A 24,060-nucleotide genomic window follows, 5' to 3' on the forward strand; every position below is an offset into this window, starting at 1 on the left:
CCTTAAGGTATAACTAACGTAATAATAACACCAAAACATACTTTGTAACATGAAGCGCCGTTTTATATGGGTTAAAAGATAGTCCAATCACAGCGAGTTCTGCGATAAAGTCACAGCCAATAACAACCCAGCTGAACAGATGCGTCACACTTACTTGCCCAATTATGGTAAATGATGACAGATCTCTTCCAGTTCCGGCTGCAGGGATAGATTCCTTAAATATTTAATATTTGGGCTGTTAAATATGTATTGTTTCTAATTAAATTATAAAACTCACATTTAAAAACAAAAAGCCTCCTTTGTGTGGTTACCACCCAAAAACGTTGTATTCATATGATCATGACACAAATTTGCTTATTTGATTAGACTGATGCATACAGTTGAAAGAGAAACCTTTTTTTCTAAGCAATGGCACAATGGCAGGGTAGTTTGCAGTTTTTTAAATTAAAGATAATTGCATGTACTAAAGTGCTACTAACATTTACAATGTATGTATAGTATATCCAGTATATTATATAACAAAATGTAACAAAAGCATAATGAATGCACACAATTTTTAAAGCAAATTCCAATATTTAATGTCAAACTGTTTAAGACAAATGTAGTACCAAAACTAATGCACAACAGAATAAAAATCAGATAATTGTAAACAAAACATAAAATCCAGATACAGGGGCAATCTATTATAGTGACACATACAGTTATTTTAAAAAAATCGCTGATGAAGTTATATTTTTACAAACCACAAGATGAGATTCAACTTTGTTATGTGAAAATATATTTGTTTCTTCCCTTTAAAGAACAAATAGGTGAAAACTTAAGCACAACATTTTACATTCTCAACTTTAATTCTATATCCTTGTGATTATTGGTCACTTTTATTGTAACTAAATGAAAGGAAACCTAAAATAGTTAATTATTATAAATGTCAGCAAGAAAATGCTTCTATAAAATACATTCAAAGGTAGGCCTGTATTACAATTACATTAAACAGGTAGTCATATAATGATAACATAGATGTAGTTATGGTGGATAAATAGTGACCACTGTAATCGAAGGTTTAATGAAGCTAAATGTAAGACATTAAGTCCATCTAAATGTAAAGGTAACAAACTCACAGAATAATGTCCAGTTGTCAAGTGTCATTTCTGTAATACTCTTTCAGCACCAAACAGAACTCCATGAATATTGCTTGTTTTAAAAGGTTTTCCTGAACACTCTCACTATCTTCAATTGTTCGGACAAACACCTGCTATATACACTTGCAGAAATATACATTTGACTATTGTCATGAAGTCGCTGCATGACTAGAACTAATGGATGTCAATGAATATGTCCTTTACCAAAACTTAAATAATGGTTCTGCATATATCAGAGATCATAAGAGTGGGACTCCACATAAAGACTTTCAGAAACTGTGACAGAAAAAAAGGGAGCACCTCGCTGGACACATCCTACACATGCCCAAACCACACCACCCAAAGACAGTTATGAAGTGGACACCACTAGGTGGATGCAGGAGACAGCGAAGACCAAGGAAGACATGGAGACAGATGTTTCATGAAGACCAGAAGAATGTCAGTGTCCCATGGGAAGATGTGGAGAACTTGGCCACGGATCGAATACGTTGGAGAACACTTGTTGCCCAATGTGCCCAGCACAGGACTTGATGATGATGTTGTGAGTTTATCCATAACTGTGGGATATTTTTCTGTAAGGAGTATTGCATAATTAAATGTTAAATGCATTTATGTAATAAGCTCACTGATATGTGGTCATTTCTATGAAAACAAGCATGTCTTTAATAGCAAGCAATAATCATATAAACTTGTTTAAAAAAAATAAGTATGATTTACATGCAAGCGGGACAGTTATCAGCAGTGTAACTGATCTGATTACGACAAAATAATCGAGTATCTGATGTCATGTGACAAGTCAGATTAGCTTTTGCACTCTTGCAAACAGAGGAAGGTTATGAGTTGTGGAGAGACATCATGTATCATTGGAACATCAACAGACAGGGTCCAATTTGTAATAATTTTAATGAATACAATGCAATTAATATAAACTTTTTTGACAGTGTATGGGACATCCGACTACTTTCCAAGAAGGTGCGCAACTGATTTACAAATATGGAGATAAATATGTACAGGAATTGAGGCACTAGCCATTGACAGCACAAGAAGTAAAAGCTGCATGATTATGTACAAGTATTGTACGAATTTGACAACTTGTTAAATCTTGTGAATTATTAAGACTTTGAGACTATGTACTGATTGGGCTTTGGTTTTGTAAGAAAAGGTTTAAGAAACAACAAATAATAAATAAAATAAATAAAAATAAATAATAGATAAAATGTTTGATTTAGGGTTAAAACCAACACATATATACCATTGCGAATATTTGCCTTTGTAGCTTTTCGTCTCCCGTTTACTTCTCCTCAAACAATAATGAGCTGACTGAGTCCGAAACGCCCTTTTGGTCTTTTCAGCTGAAAAAAAAAGAGAAAAGAAAATATCATTATGTAAAATATATTGGATTATTTAATGGAAAAATTACTGATTTACCTTACAAATATTTCTTGTTACATTATTTGGCATTAAAAGCATGATAAGTGTTGTGATTAATATGCATTTACAACAAATATCACTTTAAAACTACCAATACTGAGGTAAAAGCACGGACAGTTTTGTGGTTACTGTCCTTTTACCACACCTATCACAGTAAAACTAAGGTTACTGTGGTAAAAGCATGGTAAGTGTTGTGGTTACTGTGAATTTACAACGAATATCACATTAAAACTACAAATAATGTGGTAAAAGCATGGTAAGTGTTGTGGTTAATATGCATTTACAACAAATATCACATTAAAACTACAAATAATGTGGTAAAAGCATGGTAAGTGTTGTGTGCATTTACAACAAATATCACATTAAAACTACAAATAATGTGGTAAAAGCATGGTAAGTGTTGTGGTTAATATGCATTTACAAAAAATATCACATTAAAACTACAAATAATGTGGTAAAAGTATGGTAAGTGTTGTGGTTAATATGCATTTACAACGAACATCACATTAAAACTACAAATAATGTGGTAAAAGTGTGGTAAGTTTTGTGGTTACTGTCCTTTTACCACATCTATCACAGTAAAACTAAGGCTACTGTGGTAAAAGCAAGGTAAGTGTTGTTTTTACTGTGATTCTACTACAAATACCACTTTGGAACTAATTGTACTAACTTACTTTAAACCTAATATGAATATTATTAACTGATAGAAGGTCTAGGCCTGTAGCACGTCACGTGACAGATAGTGTTTAATTACCCTGTTTTGAATTAGAAAGCAATGAAACGCAAAGCCTCCGTGGAGATGACAGATAATGCAGTGACTGAACATGAGCTAATCTGATTCATTTCGACCATCAGAAAAGACAATATATCAAACATTATTAGGACAGTGTATTTTGCTACTCACCAACATCTGGCACACATGAACTGATGCCAAATATCGCGATGTGTTCGGAAGGAGACTTCTTCAACGCGATTTCCTACTGATAAAATTCGTGTAGTCGTTTATACTTTTTTTTTTTAAATCAATAAACAGCAAAGCAGTCCAGCTTCCCTGGCAATAAGACCGAAATAATAACATTAAAATAAATACATATACATGATAAGATATCGTGAATAAATGTCGATTAAACAGCTGCCCGACTGGCAGAAATAATTGTGCATTACATTAGTAAACAAATAAATAAATTAAATAAATAAATAAAAATGCTGATATCACGAAAATAACGAAATAAACGTGTCCGTATCACGAAACAGTAGATTAAATGACGTGACCATATCACGAACTGCCGTGAGACTGGGCTGTGTGGCACCTCAGAAGCGTGGGAAAAAATCCTCATTTATATTAAAATGAGTGTATAGGCCTACTGAGAAGTCTGAACATTACTCATATTATTGTTTTTATAAACTTTATTTAACCATCTGGAACGGAGAAAAAATGATACCACTTAGCGCCTCTAGTGGACTTTTCACCCGAAAAGTGCAGGGAAACGTACCTGGAGGTACGTATTTCAGGTCTTGCAAAAATGTAGGCAGAGTAACGTATTTCCCATGAGCCTGGGTTGATTGATTCAGATACTACTGTAATATCAACAGTTGTCTCCCTCACATTTATAGCATTTATTCTCGTACCAAACTAGGTTTTTCATATCATTATAACTTTTCCATTCATATCCTTATATTTATCTCATAATGTGTTATGACTATTAAAATCTCCACAACAAATAACTTTACCTTCTAAGTGTTTTGACAGTTCCTCTAAAGATGCTACACCATGCTAAACATCGTCCAACTTTTTTGAGACCTGTAGCAGGCAGAGCTGATTTTGTGCATGTTGTAAAATTTCTCTGTTTAAACATTTTTTGTGTTATCTATGTTCTATTGTGAATAAAATACTGGCTCATGTGATTTGAAAGTCTTTTAGTTTTCATTTTATTCAAAATTAAAAAAACGTCCCAACTTTTCCAAAAATTTGGATCTTTGTTGAAATGTGTGAAAAGGAATTACAGTGAAACTAATACTTCAAAAATGTAATTGTAAACAAAACATTTGTGATATTTTTTAGTGTTGCTGATCAGATTCTCACTTCCAAGTGTTTTGTTTTTTGGGCGTCCCCTCATATGATTAAGTTGTTATCTGAATACTCTTTTCGCTTTTGCTTATAATAATAATAAACCATTTTTAAATGACAATGTTGTATTTTCACTTAGTGCTTTTAATGCTATGTATACTTATATTTCAGTTATTTGGTCTGCGAGCTGTAAATGTTTTGCATCCCTGCCCTGACCTCTGTGAATGTTATGCGTTTTCTCCATGTTTTCTTCATTCAAGATGTGCTATATTTCAGATTTTTTCTTTATCTTTTTGCTGTGTTTGTATGACAATCTTCTAGGGTGATGGAAATGTTTGCCTTCATTGTAATAGTCTGAGTGTTCAGTCTAGTCTCTCCCACCTTGTTCTTGGACAGACTATCTCTAAGTCCTGTTATAAACTAATATCATACACACTTAATCCTATTGAGGCTTTAAAAAAGCTGAATGTTTTTGTCCACTTCATTTTCTAAAGAAACTTGTAACATCTTTGTATTTCCATGTGATGAATGCCTTTAAAAACATCTGACTGACTCAACAGCTGAAATCTGAATTTGTCATGATTTTCTTTTTCTTCTGTATTCGGAAATAACTGAACAAAGTTACACTGATTTATTAGAGAGATCATTGTGTGTCTCTGTACAATCTAGAATGTGATTTTTAACTCTGATTGGATTAAAACTTTACATTTTTTTAACATTTTGTAAACATTTTTAGCACTTAAAACTGTGAATTTGGGGTTTTGACACTAGAGGACATTCCAATAATAGCAGAAGTAAAACTACTAACATCAGTTGGGCAGAAATGGAAAAACACCTTCAGCCAAATGCTATTTACACAGACACCTTTAAACACACTCACAAACATTCAGCACACACACCTTCTCATGCAGAAGTTGCTTGTCTAGATCAAACCACATTTCACAGAATGAAGCATGGTTCACTTTGACTTGTTCTGATGAATATTTTACATTTGTGGTTTGCAGATATACATGTTCTCTAGTTTTTAAAAGACACGACCACTTTTATATGATGAACAAATTTTATTTTACCTTTATGCAAATACAAACATTGATCAATGCACATACATAGAGCTCATTAAATATGGTAACACAAGCTCGAATCTGCATGCTTGATGTTCAAGAACCAGTGAGGTTTGTTCTGGATTTTTAAAGTTTTTTTTATTTTTTATTTTTTTTTTTGCTTGAAAATAGACTTTAATGGATGGACAAAAGCATAAGAATATTGAAAATATCTTCATGTATGATCAGAAGATAAACAATGGTTTGGAATGACATGCGTGTGAGTAAATTATTTTAGGCTCAACTAACAAGAATCAAACATAAAAATACTTCAATGCTTCTAATGATTTCGATAATTTATTAAACAATGTATTGCATGGCAAATTCATTTGAGGTTTTTAGGAGATTAATCAAACTCAAAATAAAACTCTTAAGTTTTTTTTACAACACATTCATGTAATTTATTTATTTAGTATTATTTAAATTTTTTGCAATTGTTGGTGTGGTGGATCTTACCAATCCAAGATTTCAACCGTAGACTTTGAATCTGAGGGTGTTTCGCGAGTTTTTAAATGAAGGGACCGAACAGCTGGATTTGGGACTTAGAAAAAGACTGAAATTTGATCATCTCATGGCGACAGGAGCATAAAGTGTGTGTGTGTGTGTGTGTGTGTGTGTGTGTGTGTGTGTGTGTGTGTGTGTGTGCGTGCGTGCGTGCGTGTGCGTGTGCGTGTGCGTGCACAAGCTTGTGTTTGTTTAGATCTGTTGTGCTTTCATAGTCTTTTTTTTGATCAGACATTTCACTGAACAGCTGCACATGTTTCATGTGTTTGTTTTGTTCTGCAGTGTGATCGTTAAGTTATAAAAAATTTTTTTTTTTTTTTGTATTTACATCTCAGAGTAATAAACTCCTGCGGCTGTTCAAATACGATTGTTTTCATCCACTGTGATCAAATCTCTCTTGTTGTTTTGGGTATTTTAATTTCAATGATCACAAATGCAAATCATCCCCATTCCCCAGCAATTTAAAAACCAATTTTTTAAATACATCCATATTAAACTTTCAAGCTGTAATTAATTCATCATATAATTACTAGATTGCTAACCCCACTACTGTAACTCACTTCTTTATGGCCTTTCAACTAAAAATATAAAACAATTACAATATGTTCAAAACTCTGCAGCTCGCTTGATCAGTCACACAAGAAAGAATAAACACATTACTTCAATTGCCACCATCAGTGGCTTCCGGTTTCCCTGCGTATAAACTTCAAGATACTAATCCTCACTTATAAAGCTCTCCATAACCTTGATCCTATTCAGCCTTATGTTCCTGTTAGTTTCTTACGCTCTTGAAATACAGTCAGTGTCAGTGATGGAGGGAGATTTACAGACTGAGAGCTAAGAGTAATATTCAGAAGAAAAAAAAAAACATGTTTTTTTTCTCTGAATATTACTTTTCAGCTCTTAGTCTGTAAATTGTACCTTGTTATTCATGTTATTTGTTTGAATCTCTCTTTGTTTGTATCTCTTGGTTTGTGTATTGTGCTTTGATGTTGATATTAATTTTGTTCTGTTCCTTAACCTATCTTTGTAAAGCAACCTTGGGTGTTGGAAAGGTGCCATATAATCACAAATTATTATTATTAGTAGTATTATTATTAAACTATAAAATAAATAAATCAAATAGTTTAAAGGTCAAGGTATTGTTTATAAAATAATAATAGGATTGAAGAAATGCTCTTTACTCACCATAGACGGAAACATTGAATGTTTTTGATGACCATTTTGCTCCAATTATCTGTAGTTGATAAACTCCAGCATGTTCAGTTCTGGTGTTTGTGATGGTCAGAGATCCAGTTTGATCGTCCAGCTTCAGTCTGTCTCTGAATCTCCCATCAGAAACTTCAGATGTGGGGAAGATTTGCTTCTTTTTTTTAATTTTAGCTATGAGAGAGTTTTTATCTCTAAATTTCCACTCTATGTCATCGTCTTCATGTATTTCAGTAACATCAGTGTGTAAAAGAACTGAATCTCCCTCCATCACTGACTGTCCATTTATCTCAGCACTGAACACACCTGGAGAACATGAACATGTTTTAAACAGATTAAGACTCTCGTTGGTTTGCAAAGCCTGAAATCAACTGTTGTTTTTGTCATTTACATATGAACTGAAAAACATTCACAACAGCAGTAGAGATACTACACAAAATGAAATGTGAGATATATAAACAGACAGATGTTGTTATCGATGAACCAATAATTTGGTCTGTTTTAAAATTATCTTCAGTAAAATCATTGCTTAAAATTACATAATGTACTGAAAACAAATACATAACTTCAGCATGAAGCTACAAGTTTAATTATGCTGGATATTTTAAATAATTATTTTAAAATAAATGAGACGGTTAGATCAGTAGATAAAACAGGCTCACTGATTCTCTGATGCTCTCAGGGTTCATGAGCATTTTGCCAATTTAATTTCCATGATATTTGTCTGTTTATGAAAACTGCAGAAGTATTAAAAAATTAATTATGCAACCTGATTTCAAGATCTCGCCATAATTATTCATCTGGTACAGGTGTCAACAGATGAAAATAATCTAATCTAAATATATATAATCTAAACAGTAGCAGCTTTATTGCTCTGAAATGGAAAGAAATTAAACCATTAAAATGTTTTTATAACTTACCAATTAGACTCCAGCAGCACAAACAGAACAAAACAAGCGCGCGAAACATTTTCTTTAACAAAACTGTTCGGCAAAACAGTCTATGTGAATCCTGTAAAAAGAGTTAAAATCAACTAGCATCTCACAGTACCAACTGCACTGACGTTTATCTTCCAAGTCAAACTGAAAGTAGCTGTGGTCGGTTTTCAGAGATGTGGTTTGATCTGTCGGGTGGACAAACAGCTTGTAGGTGAGAATGTGTATTCAGAGCAGGTGTGTTTGGATTGGAGGTGAAAAGTTTTTTTCCTGACCTGCAAACAGCTCTTAAAAAAAAAATAACATGAAAAGAAACTGTTTCTGACACAGAAGGAGAGATACGATAACTCTCATCTGTTGTAGGGGACTGTGTGAAGTTTCCACCCACTGAGCAAAAAAAAAAAAAACTTTAACCCTTTAATTTACTATTTTTATGCTGTAGAAATCATCTAATGGCTTTAGTAGGTTCCCAGGGCAAATTTAGACAAGAACGGTATAAATTAATCAGGATGTTGGTTGTATGATGCTCATTAAATTGATCAAGATCATCCATGAGACACTGTACGTCACGGGTGTGGTGTGGGCAGAAGAACAGGAAGGAGCCCAGAGTTCAAATTTACATCTATACTAATTCCAAATAACACAAACAGGTACAGGCAGGCAAACGGTACACGATGCAACGTAAACGTAAACATAAACATAAATGTAACACATGCACAACGTGTCATAAACATAGAACCGACAAGGACTAACTGAACTGAAGGAAACTAAATACAGACACAAATCAACAATAACAAGGTGAGCACAGGTGACATGGATGATGAACAAGTGTGGGTAAATGAGGGAGTGAGTGCAGGTGTGAAAACAAGAGGGATTCTGGGAAGTGTAGTGCAGACGAAGACTGTGAGACTGTAGATATATAACAAATAATATAACTGATGAGATCATCTCATTTTCACACTGAGTCCAAGTTCGAGGCAACGTAAAGTTTCTCGGAGGAATGTAAAGAATAAAAAAAAAAAAATAATGTTCCATCCCAAATTTTTTCCACCACCATGTCCCTTTAGGGGCTCCATAAGATACCAAAGGCCTGAGACGTCAAGAACGCGTAGCTTAATAGGCTAAATATTTTGCATTTAGGTGTTAAATGTGTTGCTTCATCACTCCTAAGTTGTTGACTCGTCTTTATAGTTCACAGACATAATTTCTATTTTTGAGGTGCTGCCATCTGTCTGATGTTTCCTGTTGATGCTGCTTAAGCTGCTGTTTCTCAGAAACCCACTAGATGGTGATATTTATCAGTTAAACAAGTATCATACAACTGAAATGTGGTACTCACTGCAGGGTAAAATGATGACCAGCTCCTCCTCTCTGGTTAGGGTGTGGTTAAATATTCTAGCCCCACCCATTAGGCCCAAATTAAATTTACTCCAAGCCTCCTCCGTCCTCGCTGGAGCTCTAGTGAGCAGCTTATCGAATATCATAGTAATTTTTGCCGGGGTTGATCCATATGCTGCGGCTGGATGTAACCGATCGGCAAGAGTTACCGTGTGCAGGCGAGGAGGAGCTGAAAACAGAGACGTGAAGTCGGACACTTTCTGCTTCCCGTAGTGACCGCTCACGTGGTGTTTGCATACATTTGTACAGCGGAATAATTTGGGACACCTGGTGTCCATTTCCCAAAAGCATCGTTAGCCAACTATGGTCGCAAGATACATCGTTATCAGTATAGTTCAAAGAGTCTGTGTTTCCCGAAACCATCGTTCAAACAAACATTCGCCAACATTCGCAAAGTTGTGTGGTTGGAACGACAGCTCTCGATCTGTGGTTAGAAGCATAGGCCACGTTTACACATAGCCGGGTATTTAGAGAAACGAATATTCCCCCCCTACCCTCCGTTTTCAATAATGACATCGTGCACAAAACATCGTTTTCAAAAAAGTTGTCATTTACATCAACCCGCATAAATACGCCGTCGAGCGCCATCATAACTATGCCAAACTGGGCGCTCACATGACGTTAATCATTTCTGGCGCATAATGTAAGGTTTGAGAACCTAAAACTCCGTTTCTCCCAGTTGACACGGCCACACATACCCGCCGTTTTCAGAAATAATCGTTTTCTGTGATAAAGACGGTGTTTTTGTGTAAAGGAGAGGCCAAACCGCAGGGAAATATCTGCGTTTTCCCTTTGTGTAAACGGGGCCATAGTTTCTTGTTTGCATGACATGTGGATTTAATAAATCCTTATCTTAAGCAAAATAAGCAAGCTGAGATTTAAAGCATTGTTTTTGAAGAGTGTGCATGTGCACCTATGATTGAATCTGGAAATAAATAGAAATAACTGGGAAAAATGAGAAATAGTTCTTAGATGCCATGTCCGTAATTTAGGCTATAGCAAAAAATAACATTTATTAAATCTCAAACAGATTCATTAAAAAAAGTTATTACCTCAAACAGGTGCGTGACATCATTAGCCAACGTGGTTGAACGGCCAACTTGCGACAATATGGTTTCGGGAAACAGTCGTGACTAGCTAGTTGATTTCTTCAACGATGCATTGTACTATATGGTATTTAAGCAGTGAGTTATGTCGTTGTACGGGAAACGTATCCCTGGTCGGGAGGGCTCATTTCGCTCGTTGACGGAGGCAGCTCATGCCATCGGACAGGTGATCCCTATCGACCGATGGACGGGGAGCAGCATGATTTAAAAAAAATTATAGACCGAGAGGGCCCATGTAGTTTCCGAAGGGAGCAGCTCACTAGCAGGGAGCTGCTAGTGGGCCCTTCCAGCTGATGACAGGATGAAAAGGCAAGATTGCTCCGCCAGTAGGCTTTGCGGAAGTTCAATACTCACGGCACATGTTGACCCGATGCTCGAAGCGAGCCGGATCTTTTGCTGGAAAAAGATCTTGGTGTCAAGCAAGGTCGAATTCTTGGCCCTGCGGGCTTTGCTCTGTCGAAGCAGAGCTTTTGGCCGTCATGGAGGCTGGAGTGGACTTGGGAGAGAGGTTGACTGATTGCAATGTAACGGAGATCATACAGTTTTACTTTAATCATCAGCAAGAAGTGCATGCCAGAATTGATCAGCGCTTGCCTCAATCCTACTACTGCCCACTTCCCGAAAGGTGGAATCGTTGGGATGGCCGAACGATAGGAGGACACCAGGGAGGACGTTGGATGTCTCGCCGGTGGAGGCGAGGGTTGGCCTCGGTGACATAGTAACAAAATGGGCGAAAAATATGCTGATTAATGATCAACACACAGAGAAAGTCTGCTGTATATATACAGGCTACACCTCTTATCTGTTAATTGGGTTGATTAACTCAATGTACTCCCCTTGTGTTAATAAGGTTAATTATCTGAACGTGCTACTCCCGAACTTTGTTAATAAAACATCATTAAGTGAACTTCACAAAGTGCAAGTAAAAGACCTACAGGTGCTGGTCATATAATTAGAATATCATCCAAAAAGTGGATTTATTTCAAGAATTCAACTTAACAGGTGAAACGAATATATTATATAGACTCATCACATGCAAAGTGAGATATTTCAAGACTTTATTTGTTATAATTTTGATGATTATGGCTTACAGCTTATAAAACCCACAAAATCAAAATCCCAGAAAATTAGAATATTACATGAAATCACACAGTAATTACACAGGAATACCATGGTCATTGAACCAGGTTTTGGTTCTTTTGGCAGTGTGGGCAGGTGCAAATCCTGCTGGAAAATGAAGGAAGCCATAAAGCTTGTCTGCTGAAGGAAGAAGGAAGTGCTCTGGAAATGTCCTGATAGACGGCTACATTGAGTGGACAGCACAGTGGACCAACTCCAGCCGATGACATGGCTCCCCAAATCAACACAGACTGTGAAAACTTCACACTGGACTTCAAGCATCTTGGATTGTGTGCCTCTCCATTCTTCCTCCAGACTCTAGGACCTTAGTTTCCAAATGAGATGCAAAATTTGCTCTCATCAGAAAAGAGGACTTTGATCCACTGTGCTTTATTAAATCCAGAGTCAACGCAGCGGTCTTCCAGGACATTTTCAGAGCACTTCATGCTTCCTTCATTTTCCAGCAGGATTTGCACTTGCCCACACTACCAAAAGAACCAAAACCTGGTTCAATGACCATGGTATTCTTGTGTAATTACTGTGTGATTTCATGTAATATTCTAATTTTCTGGAATTTTTATTTTGTGGGTTTCATAAGCCATAATCATCAAAATTATAACAAATAAAGTCTTGAAATATCTCACTTTGCATGTGATGAGTCTATATAATATATTAGTTTCACCTGTTAAGTTGAATTCTTGAAATAAATCAACTTTTTGATGATATTCTAATTATATGACCAGCACCTGTATATGCATTATACCTTCACCTTCGGATTCAATCGTTGGGCCATTGGGTGGTCCTTACAAAACACTTTCCATCCAATGAGTTGAAGAGAACAGAATCGTCGATTAACTGCTGCCAAATATCACTGAGAAAAATGGAGGTTGCTGCAGTAGGAGAAGCCACTGTAAATAATAATTTAAAATATTGAATAAATTACTTGTGCCTCAGTACACCTAGACTGAATACAATAAACGTGGCCATGTTATCTTGCTTTCGGAGGCGGATGTCAGTGCTGTTTGGGAACACAGTTGTGTAAGGAAGTTCTGGGAGGTCATTAAACACTAATTCACTGAAACACTCCAATGACAGCATACAAAATATGTGGATTGAAACATAGCTAATTATAACACGATAGGAGGACACACAAAACAAACCTGCAACACTTGAGACGTCTGACACAAATAGGCACCGAACACTAGGATGCAAGATTTGAATCTGCAAGAAGGATAGTAACAGTTATTTTCTGGATGAATTTAAATCTTTTACATATACAGACAGTGGTAAGAGGGTAAGACAGATTACTCCATAACTTAAGTTATACACCATTAATTAATAGGCCTAATGCATGTTAAACAAATGACACTAACTATAACACTAATAGTGCGCTTAAATTAAAAAATGAGTCCTCTTTTACTCACCCTGGTGTAGTTCTAATGCTGTTTACCCATCTTTCTTTTCTAGACCACGAAAGGAAAGTTAAAAAAAAAAAATCCCAGCTCATGCTCCTCAAGATAATGGTAGTGGATAGCAACCAGTTGTGAGAAATCAAGATTTAAAAAAATGCGACATGGATTTTAAGGACCTAATAGTCCTTAGTCTGGCCTAATGGCCTTTTAAGTCTGTCCTAATGGCTTAGAGAAAAAAAGACAAAGCAAAGATTAAAATCTTCTTTAATCATTATGCTAGCACCGGCTGGTAGATGTTGTAACTACACACTCCGACTGAAATAGGCATCATTGTTCAATAACATTCTGGCTTTAGAATTATGTTTTCTCAAAATCAAACTTAAAATCTTAAAATTATATGTACCCAGGAAAATGTTTAGCTCATACCCCTTTTCCACCAAAAAAGAACTGGTTCGGAACTGGTGCTGTTTCAAAGTTGGTTCAACTTGCGAACCTTCTCAGAACCTGTTTGTTTTTCCACTGACGTCACTGTGTACGTCGCCATACCTCTTAGCTTCGTCGTGTTGTTGGTCACAATAACCCCGCCCCCAGCCCCTGACGTAAGCATAACATGGTAAAAGAATGGTTCTAGTCCAGCAAAGAGTTGGTGCCGCTTTGGAACCAATTTTCCTGGCTGAGAACCGGTTCTTTGTCTGCCAAAACACAAAGAACTCATTCGCGAGTAGGCACCGGCTCTCAAAATACTTTGGTGGAAAAGGAGTATCTGATGTATTGTTTGGCGTTGTCTTTCTCACATTCATCAATGATATTTGATGAGTAAGAATCCAGTTTGAGCTGTGACTCTTATTTGTGTTTTATACATCAGTTTTAATGGATTGATTCAGTACTTTATTAAAGTATTACGTAACCCTGTTTTTAAAATGCTCGTTGGAAAAGGGGTAAGCAACATAAAAGGACACGCGAGGCACATTCGTTTCTCTAAATACCCGGCTATGTGTAAATGTGGCCTAATCAGAGCACAGAAACAGATACACACAAAATACAAATACAACACTAATAAGGCTTAGGCCGTAACAATAGTTTAAAGCAGTTTTGTCTTGAGAGGATGTCAGACTGTGAGGTTAACAGCAGGATATGAAGAAGCTTTTCACCTGCAAACTACACATATCAACAAATGGCACCATTCAAGATGTTTGTCCATCCAACAGATCACACCATGTTTCTGAAGATATGCGACCGCAGCAGTTTCAGTCTGACTCAGATGAGCTGCGAGAATCACACCTCCATAACCTGGCACTGCAAGGCAGACAGCTTGACCTTTTCAGTTGTTTTTCTGCAAACACAATAACTGATATATTCAATTGAATTAAGTAAGATCTATTTTACCATAATTCAAGAGATTGACTTATATTCCACTTTTCTATTATTAGTAGTAATTAATATAGTTACCATACCTTTCAAACATAATCAATGTTAAATGATAAAGATGAAGTTTGTTTTCCCCTTTTAGGAACAGTTAAAGTCTATGAGAAGTCTACAGGTCAGAAGACCATGAAACAATGGCACACATCCAGAGCACATGCATGTAGGAGGGTCTCCATTGTGGGAGGATTCACACCTAGTCAGATATTTCAACAGATAGTCTTGTTAGACCAGACCCTGAATGGGTGAAGGAAATCTCGCACATGCTTGTTTTGTTCTGTTTGTGCTGGTGTCGTCTGATTGGTAAGTTATAAATGCTTTTTATGGTTTAATCTGTTTCAGAGCACAGTAAAAAAAAACTAATACTACTGATCAGATTAGACTTTTAGTTGCTGTCATTAGAGATTTGGGAATTTTTATATTGTAATGTTCATGCCTGGAAAAGTCATGGAAACTTGTGCATCCTCGGACAATTTTGTCTTTTTCAGTTTTTGTTTTTTTGGATCACTTTGCCTGTGTTAATGCTAACTGCATAATTTTGGCACAGGTGTGTATTTTTATTGGAATTTTACTATTTCAACCCCATTTCCTTTAAAAAAATCTGTTTTGCACTAGGTAGGCTATAAAATACTTCCTCTCAGTGCCTTTTGGACAAAAATGTCCCTATTGAAACCCATTAAAATTGCGATTTTTAATCCCAGGGCCATTTAACTATAAAATGGTTCAATCTTTGTTAAGAGGCTTTCATTCTGTTGGCAAGGCTTCAAAATAAAAATTTGCACAAGGGTTAAATTGCTACGTCATGGAGAATAACTGAAATGTCTATGTCTTCAGTAAAAAAAACACTGGAAGTGAATCCTCCATTGAGCAACTTTTATTTTTGTTTTCATTTTTAAGTATATTAATTTCAAGGACTCCAGACAAAAGGAAATCCTACCCAGCTCTCTTAAAAATTAACATGAACAACCGCACAAGTAATTCGGTAGTCAAAGTGCAGTTTATATTTAGTTTCAAATGGCAAATTTCAAGCTTTGCAAACCACCAGGAACCTTAATCTGATATGTAAACTTTGTTTGTTTTTTGTGTTTTTGTTGTTTTGACAGATGAAGTGCAGTTGTTATCAGTGATGGAGGGAGATTCCGTACTTTTACGCACTGATGTTACTGAAATACAAGATGACGACAACATACTGTGGAAATATGGAGCTGAAAACTCTCTAATAGCTAAAATCAACAGAGAGAATCGAATCTTCTCCACATATGATGATGTTCCTGATGGGAGATTCAGAGACAGACTGAAGCTGGACGATCAAACTGGATCTCTGACCATCACAAACACCAGAACTGAACATACTGGAGTTTATCAACTACAGATAATTGGAGCAAAATGGTCATCAAAAACATTCAATGTTTCTGTTTATGGTGAGTATAGTCATAATTTGTCAAAATGTTCATATATTCTTGTATTATTAGTAATTGATTATTCATTAATAAAATAAAATTAATTAATTAATTAAGTACAAGTAAAGGTTAATCAACAGCATTTGTGGAATAAGGTTGATTACAAAAAAACCTGTCCTTTGTTTACTTTAAAATAATATATTAAAAAAAGACATTGGGGGTATGGTGATGCACTTATAATGAAAGTCAATGGGGTCCATTTTCAAGAAATTACTAATTCTGTTGAAACATGTTATTTGAGCTGTAAAGCCATTTTATGGTTTTGGTGTTTGTCAAATCTACAAACTTAAGTATAACTTTACCCAGAAAAGGTTAGTAAGTGATTTTTTTTTTTTTGAGCAATACTGAACTCTGTAATTATTTTATAATTTGAGATGTCATGAAATATATTTCTGTTAATTCTCTCATATTTTCCAGCTCATCTGCCCACTCCTTACATTACCAGAGATTATTCACAAAATCTGTCATCATCAAGCCAGAATTGTTCACTGGTGTGTTCATCAGTGTTGAATGTGAGTGATGTGACTCTCTCCTGGTACGCAGGAATGAGTGTATTGTCCAGCATCAGTGTGTGTGATCTCAGCATCAGTCTTTCTCTACCTCTGGAGGTGGAATATCAGGATAAAAACACCTACAGCTGTGTGCTGAACAATCCCATCAGCAACCAGACCACACATCTGGACATCGACAAACTCTGTCACACACATTCAGGTACGATATGGTGACATTAGTCATTATTTACTGAGCTGATCTCTGTTTTTGACTTTTTGAGATAAACTGAGATCTCAGTCTTGTTTGAGGTCAAACTGACAGACTAATTTTTTCCATCACAGATGAAAGTCTATTGTATTGTTTATTTATATAGTGTTGATCTATGCTGCTGCTGCTGGATCTCTGATGATTGTTGTTATAGTCGTGATCTTCTGCATCTGCAAGAAATGTAGAAAAACAGGTCAGAAATTCAGTTATTACCTACAAATATTAATTAATACATTAGAATCGGATACACAGATTTTTATACAAGATTCCAAGCTCTGTTGTTTCAACATGTCTGTATTATTGTTAATGCAGTCGAGACCCGGCAGGACGGCAGAACTGATTCAGTATTGTGTAAACCAACAACACGAAAAAAGGTAAGACGTTGTTTCAGTCAGGTAGTGTGATTGAAGTTCTGTGTGCAGTCAGACGGTCAGTGAACAGATGTATGGGGACGGTCAGCCTTGATCACTAGGAGATGCTCAAAAATTATACTTTTTAAACATGTTTTTATGCTATTTATTGTTTTTAGTTCTAACATACAGTAGGCCATATTTTCATTCTGCATTCTTTCATTCGACCTAAAAAAGGTCATTAGTATACAGTAAATCAAAATTAGCACAATTATTATTAGCACAGAAAAGTACCGACAGCCATAGGCACTGATCCTCAACAAACTCGTCTCCATACGCGCGTGATGACTCTGATCTTCAACCAGATGAACTGCATAATATAACGTTCCGATGTAATCTGACTTCTGACCTATAATGCTACCTAAATCATAATCATACACTGTTCGTTCGTTGGCCAGAGGAGGACTGGCCCCCTGACTGAGCTTGGGTTCTCCCAAGGTTTTTTTCTCCATTCTGTCACTGATGGAGTTTTGGTTCCTCGTCACTGTTGCCTTTTCGCCTTTCTCGCCCTTGGCTTTTGGTTGGGGACATTTCATTTTATATTTAACAATATTATTACAACATTATTTACCTGTTATCTCTGTAAAGCTGCTTTGAAACAATGTGTATTGTAAAAAGCGCTATATAAATAAAGGTGACTTGACTTGACTTTTGCATTTTGTAAGTAACAGTAATATATTATTATTGCTTATTATATACTTTAAAGAGATAGCGTGTAGCTCCTCCAGTGACAGACATGAGGCAAGAGGTCTTGGTTAGAATACAGGGCTTTAATGCTGGTCAACCCGTGAGAACTGGTTGAAGAAAGAAAATATAAATTAACAAAAAATAATGCTATATGCATGTCTCACACATATTGTGTAATAATCAAGGCCATATACAGCGAACGTTAGACACTTATATGTTATACATCAAAACAATTACACATGAAAACATATGTAAACACAAACACCCTCACAGCAAAATAAACGGTCAACAAAACTCATTGCTGCTTATCACATAGAGGTGCTAAACATTCTTTCAAATCTTCTGTATCTTCTTCTGCCTATTTTCTTGTAAACTTATGCACTTAAACACGACAACAGCGGATAAATCAGTCTCTTTCGCCGTAAAGTTTTTCCTCAGCGCGTCGCTCAAAAGCGCCCGGCCGGAAACCTTCGGGCGGAACCAATAATTAGTTCCGTCTTGCTGTTAACATTAAATTCAGAAGAAGCAAAACAGTAAAAGTGCTAATACAGAAATAAACTGGCGACAAAGGCAGTTACATAGCGATTGGCTCTTTTATTCAGAAGGCAGGAATTATTCCACCATATTGCGGGCTGCACGTCACCCACTCTTACTTGAGTGAATAGAATTGTCTGTTTATTTCAAGATTTGTGAGGCGTCTTTAGTTGACAAACAATGGCCTATTTTATTTTTGACATGCTGCTGACTGCCTAGTTGTTGTTTTTTGTTAAACATACATGCATGAATTAATTGCTTTTGTATTATAATTATACTAATTATGCATGTACAAACCATTACACCATAGTCATCCTGTGATGTGGTCTGTGGCCTAAAATGTTAAATCATCTTTTTGTAAAACCATATGTGACCAGTTTTAACAATAAATAATTGGTTTGTTATTCTAAAACAACCCATACTAGGTCAGTTTTATAGCATTAGATGTTTATAGCATTAGAAGTCAATTTTCCCTGTGCTGAAGTTTGGCCTGACCGTTCTCAAGTGACATGTTGGTTGCTTTATAGAGGTGGTGAAACAAGTGTATCGTTGGTTTGTAAACGTCCATCATTCTCAAAGCAGAAACTGTCGTGACAAACCTTCTGATCTTAAAGGGGTCATCGGATGCCCATTTTCCACAAGTTGGAATGATTTTTTAGGGTCTTCGTGTAAAGTTTGTAACATACTTTGGTTAAAATTCCTCAATGGTTGTGTAAAACAGTACCCTTTGTATCTCAAAAACAGCTCTTTTCACAGCGACCCGTTTCGGTGCACTTGCGGGTGCGGGCGGGAGGGATGATACGCTGCACTCCCGCAAATGAAATATGAGTATAAAGTAAAATATATAAATGATTAAAGTAGCGTACATAATTTGTAGTTGTGAGGGAGATTCTGATTGGCAGCAATAAAAACGTTTTAAGCAGCCTAAACTTGTGAATGTTGTCGGGTAGGGCGGGGCCTAATCTCACGCACACTTGTTTAGAGACAATTCCTTTCCCGCTGCTCCGAGTTCGAATTCGAAAGCTAGTTCAAGTTCAAAATAGACAGCATGGACGAGGAACAGAGCGCCTCTAGTGCTTCAGATAAAGTGCTGTTGTGAATATTATGCTGTTCGTAATATGGGACCAATAAATATGTTACCAAGTATTGGTAAGGAATTTTGTGTGCACGCATTTTTTTCCCCAAGACCTTTCGTCAGACAGAAAGTGCGGGCGGGAGCGGGACATTATATCACAGATGCGGGCGGGAGCGGTACTAAAAATGACAAATCTTTGCGGGAGCGGGCGGGAGCGGGACTGGACACTGCGGGAGCGGGCGGGAGCGGGTCTGAAAATTGTGTCCCGCGCAGACCTCTACAGCACAACACACTAGTAGCTAATCAGCAGGATGGGAGAGGAGAGAGAGTGAGCCAATCAGCAGCAGGGGGCGTGTCCATTCCTGATGAGGGAGGAGAGAGAATTAGCAATAGGGGCGTTGTTTGTTTGGAGCTGGTGCTGCTGGTGACTAACAACAAACTCTTGCTTATATATTGGCTACTCTTGTGTACTGTATGATAATTTTTTGTTCCCTGTCGTTTGTACACCATCTAAGCTGTATTTTTCACAAAGGATTACTTTGCTTCACTCCATCAGCTATGATAAACAGTAGGGTTGTTTTGGTACACAGAAGTCATGGTTTGGTACGTATCTCAGTTTTGCCGTTACGATTCGATACGGTTTCGAGATCGGTACATTTACATGAGTGTTGGGTTGGTGCAGATCGTCACTTTTACTTCTGCCCTTTTTCCTGTTGTGGCAGTGAGCAAACAGCATTGCTTTACCGCGCCGGCCCCTTTTTGGATTAGAGTGTGGATCACCTGTGACTGATTGTATTCGACGTCTGACTCCATACACTGAACAATGTCCATACTGCCAATGTTTGGGACTAATACATGTACTGTTACACCCCTAATAATGACACATTTGCTCTTTAGAATTGTCTGTTTGTTCATTTGGGGGCGGAGCAATGAAGGGAGGGTGTTTGTTTGGGTTGATTTCAAATATCAAAAGTGTTTCTCTAAAATCTCTTACTGCACTTTTAATAGTTAGATCACAATCCTAAAAAAATAATTTTACAGAAAAATACTAAAATCTTGTTTTGAAGGTTGGTCTGCAATTAATATTAACTCTGATTATAAAAAAATAATAATAATAATAATTAAAGTCACATCCAGATCCACAGGTACCTGACTGAATTTGTGTTTCCTTTCAGAAATCCAAGACGGATGCTGTGTATGAAAATGTCCCCAAAAAACGATGATTACTGTATCTACTGGAACAGGACAATACCTTACAGCTTTTGGTGTTGCTCACATTTATTCTCTGCAAGGATGTTTTCCTATCTCTGTTTTGTTTTTGCTCTTCGTATTGCAACTTTTTATTTATTTTTTTATTTTTTGCAAATGCGAAATAGTTTAATTTAGTGGCTCACCATTAGCATAGCATCCAGAATCTCAACTAAAATGTTCTATTTTTAGTTTATCATATGCAAATGTATCTATATTTCATTATAAAATATTGATCTCATTTACTACTTGTTTTTTTCTTGTTATTATGCTCTGCTGATCATTTTGTCAAATGTATCAAATGTTAGGAGTGTCAAATGAGCACATCATCGCTCTCTAGTGACCAAAGCAGAAATCACATATAAACTTGCTGATAAAGTGCTATGAATAAATACTGCTGTATTTGCAAAAGAACTGCTAAAGAACCAGTAAATTAAATAAACAGACACAGGACCAAAACACAACACTGATCTTTCACATCTAGAAAATCAACGGAATAATGTAAAATAATACAACAATCTCAGGTTCTAGCATTGATAAATAAATAAAAAATGTCTCTAATATCTGCTGCAAGCTCACAAATGATTTTATAACCAACACATTTACAGATGCGAGCAAATTATGTCTAATGTGTAAGACTTCAGTTTCGCTAGCCGGTACCCTATGAAAAGAAAATATATTTTCCCTGTATTTGAATGATCAATATATTAAATGGTTTAAATTTGAAAATATACAGAATAATATATTGTGTTAATATATTACAATATATTGAATAATACATAATGAATTGCCACTTTTCATTTTGAAAAATATGTGAAAATATATTTACTATTATATCATAATGTATGTAATTTTATATTCAGTAATATATAGATGTACATGTGATCAGATATGGTACTGCATGTGTAATATATTGCAGATATATTTACTCATGCAGCACAAACACACATGTATTATACACATGTTCATATTTTCAATCTAGTTAACAAAAGCTCAAGCACACCTGCATCATATTCCAAGGTATTTTAAAGGCCAATCGTCAACCAAACCATAGGCTCTACTTTTCAGGACAATGGTAACCCCAAATACTCACACATACCAGAAACCCTTTTAAATTCCAAAATAATAGAACATTAAGCAAAGCATGCTGGGAACTAGAAATCTGTTGTAACTCATTCCTGTGTGTGTGTATATATGTGTGAACATACATTCACATTTATATGGTAACATGTATGTGCAATATGTACACAAAATGAGAAAACTTTGTGAATATTGCATGTAATGCTATTTTTGGATTACCAACGGGTATGTTTAAGGTTAGGGGTTGGTTAGGACAATGTAGCAATTACATTTTTAAAATTAAACAACTAAATAATTACTGAAAAGTAATAAAAATAATAAAAATACAGAATTGAATAGTAAGTGATATAAAATAGTATAAATTGCTAACACACACACACACACACACACACACACACACACACACACACACAAAATAATGTCCTAGAAACGCTCTCCTTAAACGGCAGGAATACCCTACTCAACCAGATTAGTAATGCAGTGTGAATTAATATGATTCAGAAAGCTCAGGAATCAGAGCATAAGACTCACATATAAAATGTAAGAATGTCTTTGATTTACAATGGTTTATTATTGGGTCATTATCTGCTGTTGAGTTCTTATTATAGGGCCCTCTATTGGTCAAAGGTAGAGTTGTTATTCTTCCAAAAGTGAAGACTTATTTTGACCCAAGATGACGCTCAACATTTACATTTAGTCATTTAGCAGACGCTTTTATCCAAAGTGACTTACAACTGAGGACTAAAGCAAGCGAGTCATCGTGAAGAGGCAAGAACAAGGCAAGAAGTGCTCAAAATACAAAGTTCAGGCATTGCTCAGAGTAGCAAAAACCAGACATGGGAGGATTTAAAGGCGAAGGAATGTTTTTTTGTGTGTGTGTGTGTGTGTTAAAAAAACACCATGTTTTTTGTGTTTGTGTTTATGTTAGGTACTCACGGAAGAGATGACTTTTCAGTTGTCTTTTGAATGCTGTCAGGGATTCTGCATGGATGAGGGTGGGGAGATCATTCCACCAGCATGGAACCGTGAATGAGAATGTTCTGGAGAATGATTTAGTGCCTCGCTGTGATGGCACCACGAGCCGTCGCTCCTTGGCCGATCGTAGGCTTCTGGTAGGGGTGTAGACTTGTAGGATTGAGTGAAAGTAGGACAGAGCTGAGTCTGTGATCGATCTGTAAGCAAGCGTCAAAGCCTTGAATTTGATGTGAGCAGAGAGTGGTAGCCAGTGCATAGAGATGAACAGAGGATGATCAGATGATCACACAAGTGACGTGGGCCCTTTTGGGCTCGTTGAAGACAAGACGGGCTGCAGCATTCTGGATCATTTGTAGAGTTTTAGTTACACATGATGGAAGTCCAGCCAGAAGAGCATTGCAGTAATCAAGCCTAGAAATAACCAGGGCCTGGACAAGAAGTTGTGTTGCATGCTCCGTTTGGAAAGATCCGATCTTCCTGATGTTATGCATTGCAAACCTGCATGATCAAGCTGTCTTCGTAATGTGGTCTGTGAAGGACAGCCGGTCATCAAATATTACTCCAAGATTTCTGACTGAGCTTCATGGGGTGATTGAGGATGAATCTAGCTGGATAGTGAAGTCTTGCTGTAGAGACGGATTGGCAGGGAGGACGAGAAGCTCGGTCGTTGCCAGGTTGAGCTGCAGGTAATGTTCCTTCATCCATGCCGAGATGTCCGCCAGACAGCTTGAGATACGTGCAGCTATTGTGGGATCATCTGGTTGAAATGAGAGGTAGAGCTGGGTGTCATTAGTATAGCAATGGTAAGAGAAACCATGTGCCTGTATGATGGGTCCCAGTGATGTGGTGTAAATGGAGTATAGGTGCGGTCCAAGAACTGAACCCTGAGGAACCCCTGTGGTCAGTTAATGTGCTTTGGATACCTCGCCTCTCCATGCGACCCTGAAGGACCGACCTGTGAGATAGGACTCAAACCAGAGGAGGGAAGA

General features: G+C 36.6%; 1 long non-coding RNA gene across 1 annotated transcript; it reads left to right on the forward strand.

Annotated features, from left to right (window-relative positions):
* Positions 1-17,172: 17,172 nt before the first annotated feature.
* On the forward strand, positions 17,173-21,475 carry LOC143735367 (uncharacterized). The gene is made up of 3 exons (XR_013203131.1): positions 17,173-17,255; positions 17,375-17,436; positions 20,944-21,475. It is a non-coding gene; the product is annotated as an uncharacterized LOC143735367 (long non-coding RNA).
* The last annotated feature ends 2,585 nt before the right edge of the window (positions 21,476-24,060 follow it).

Source organism: Siphateles boraxobius, unplaced genomic scaffold (genome assembly GCF_051911475.1).
Source record: "Siphateles boraxobius isolate OS27281-9 unplaced genomic scaffold, OSU_SipBor_1 13, whole genome shotgun sequence".
Classification (NCBI taxonomy): domain Eukaryota; kingdom Metazoa; phylum Chordata; class Actinopteri; order Cypriniformes; family Leuciscidae; genus Siphateles; species Siphateles boraxobius.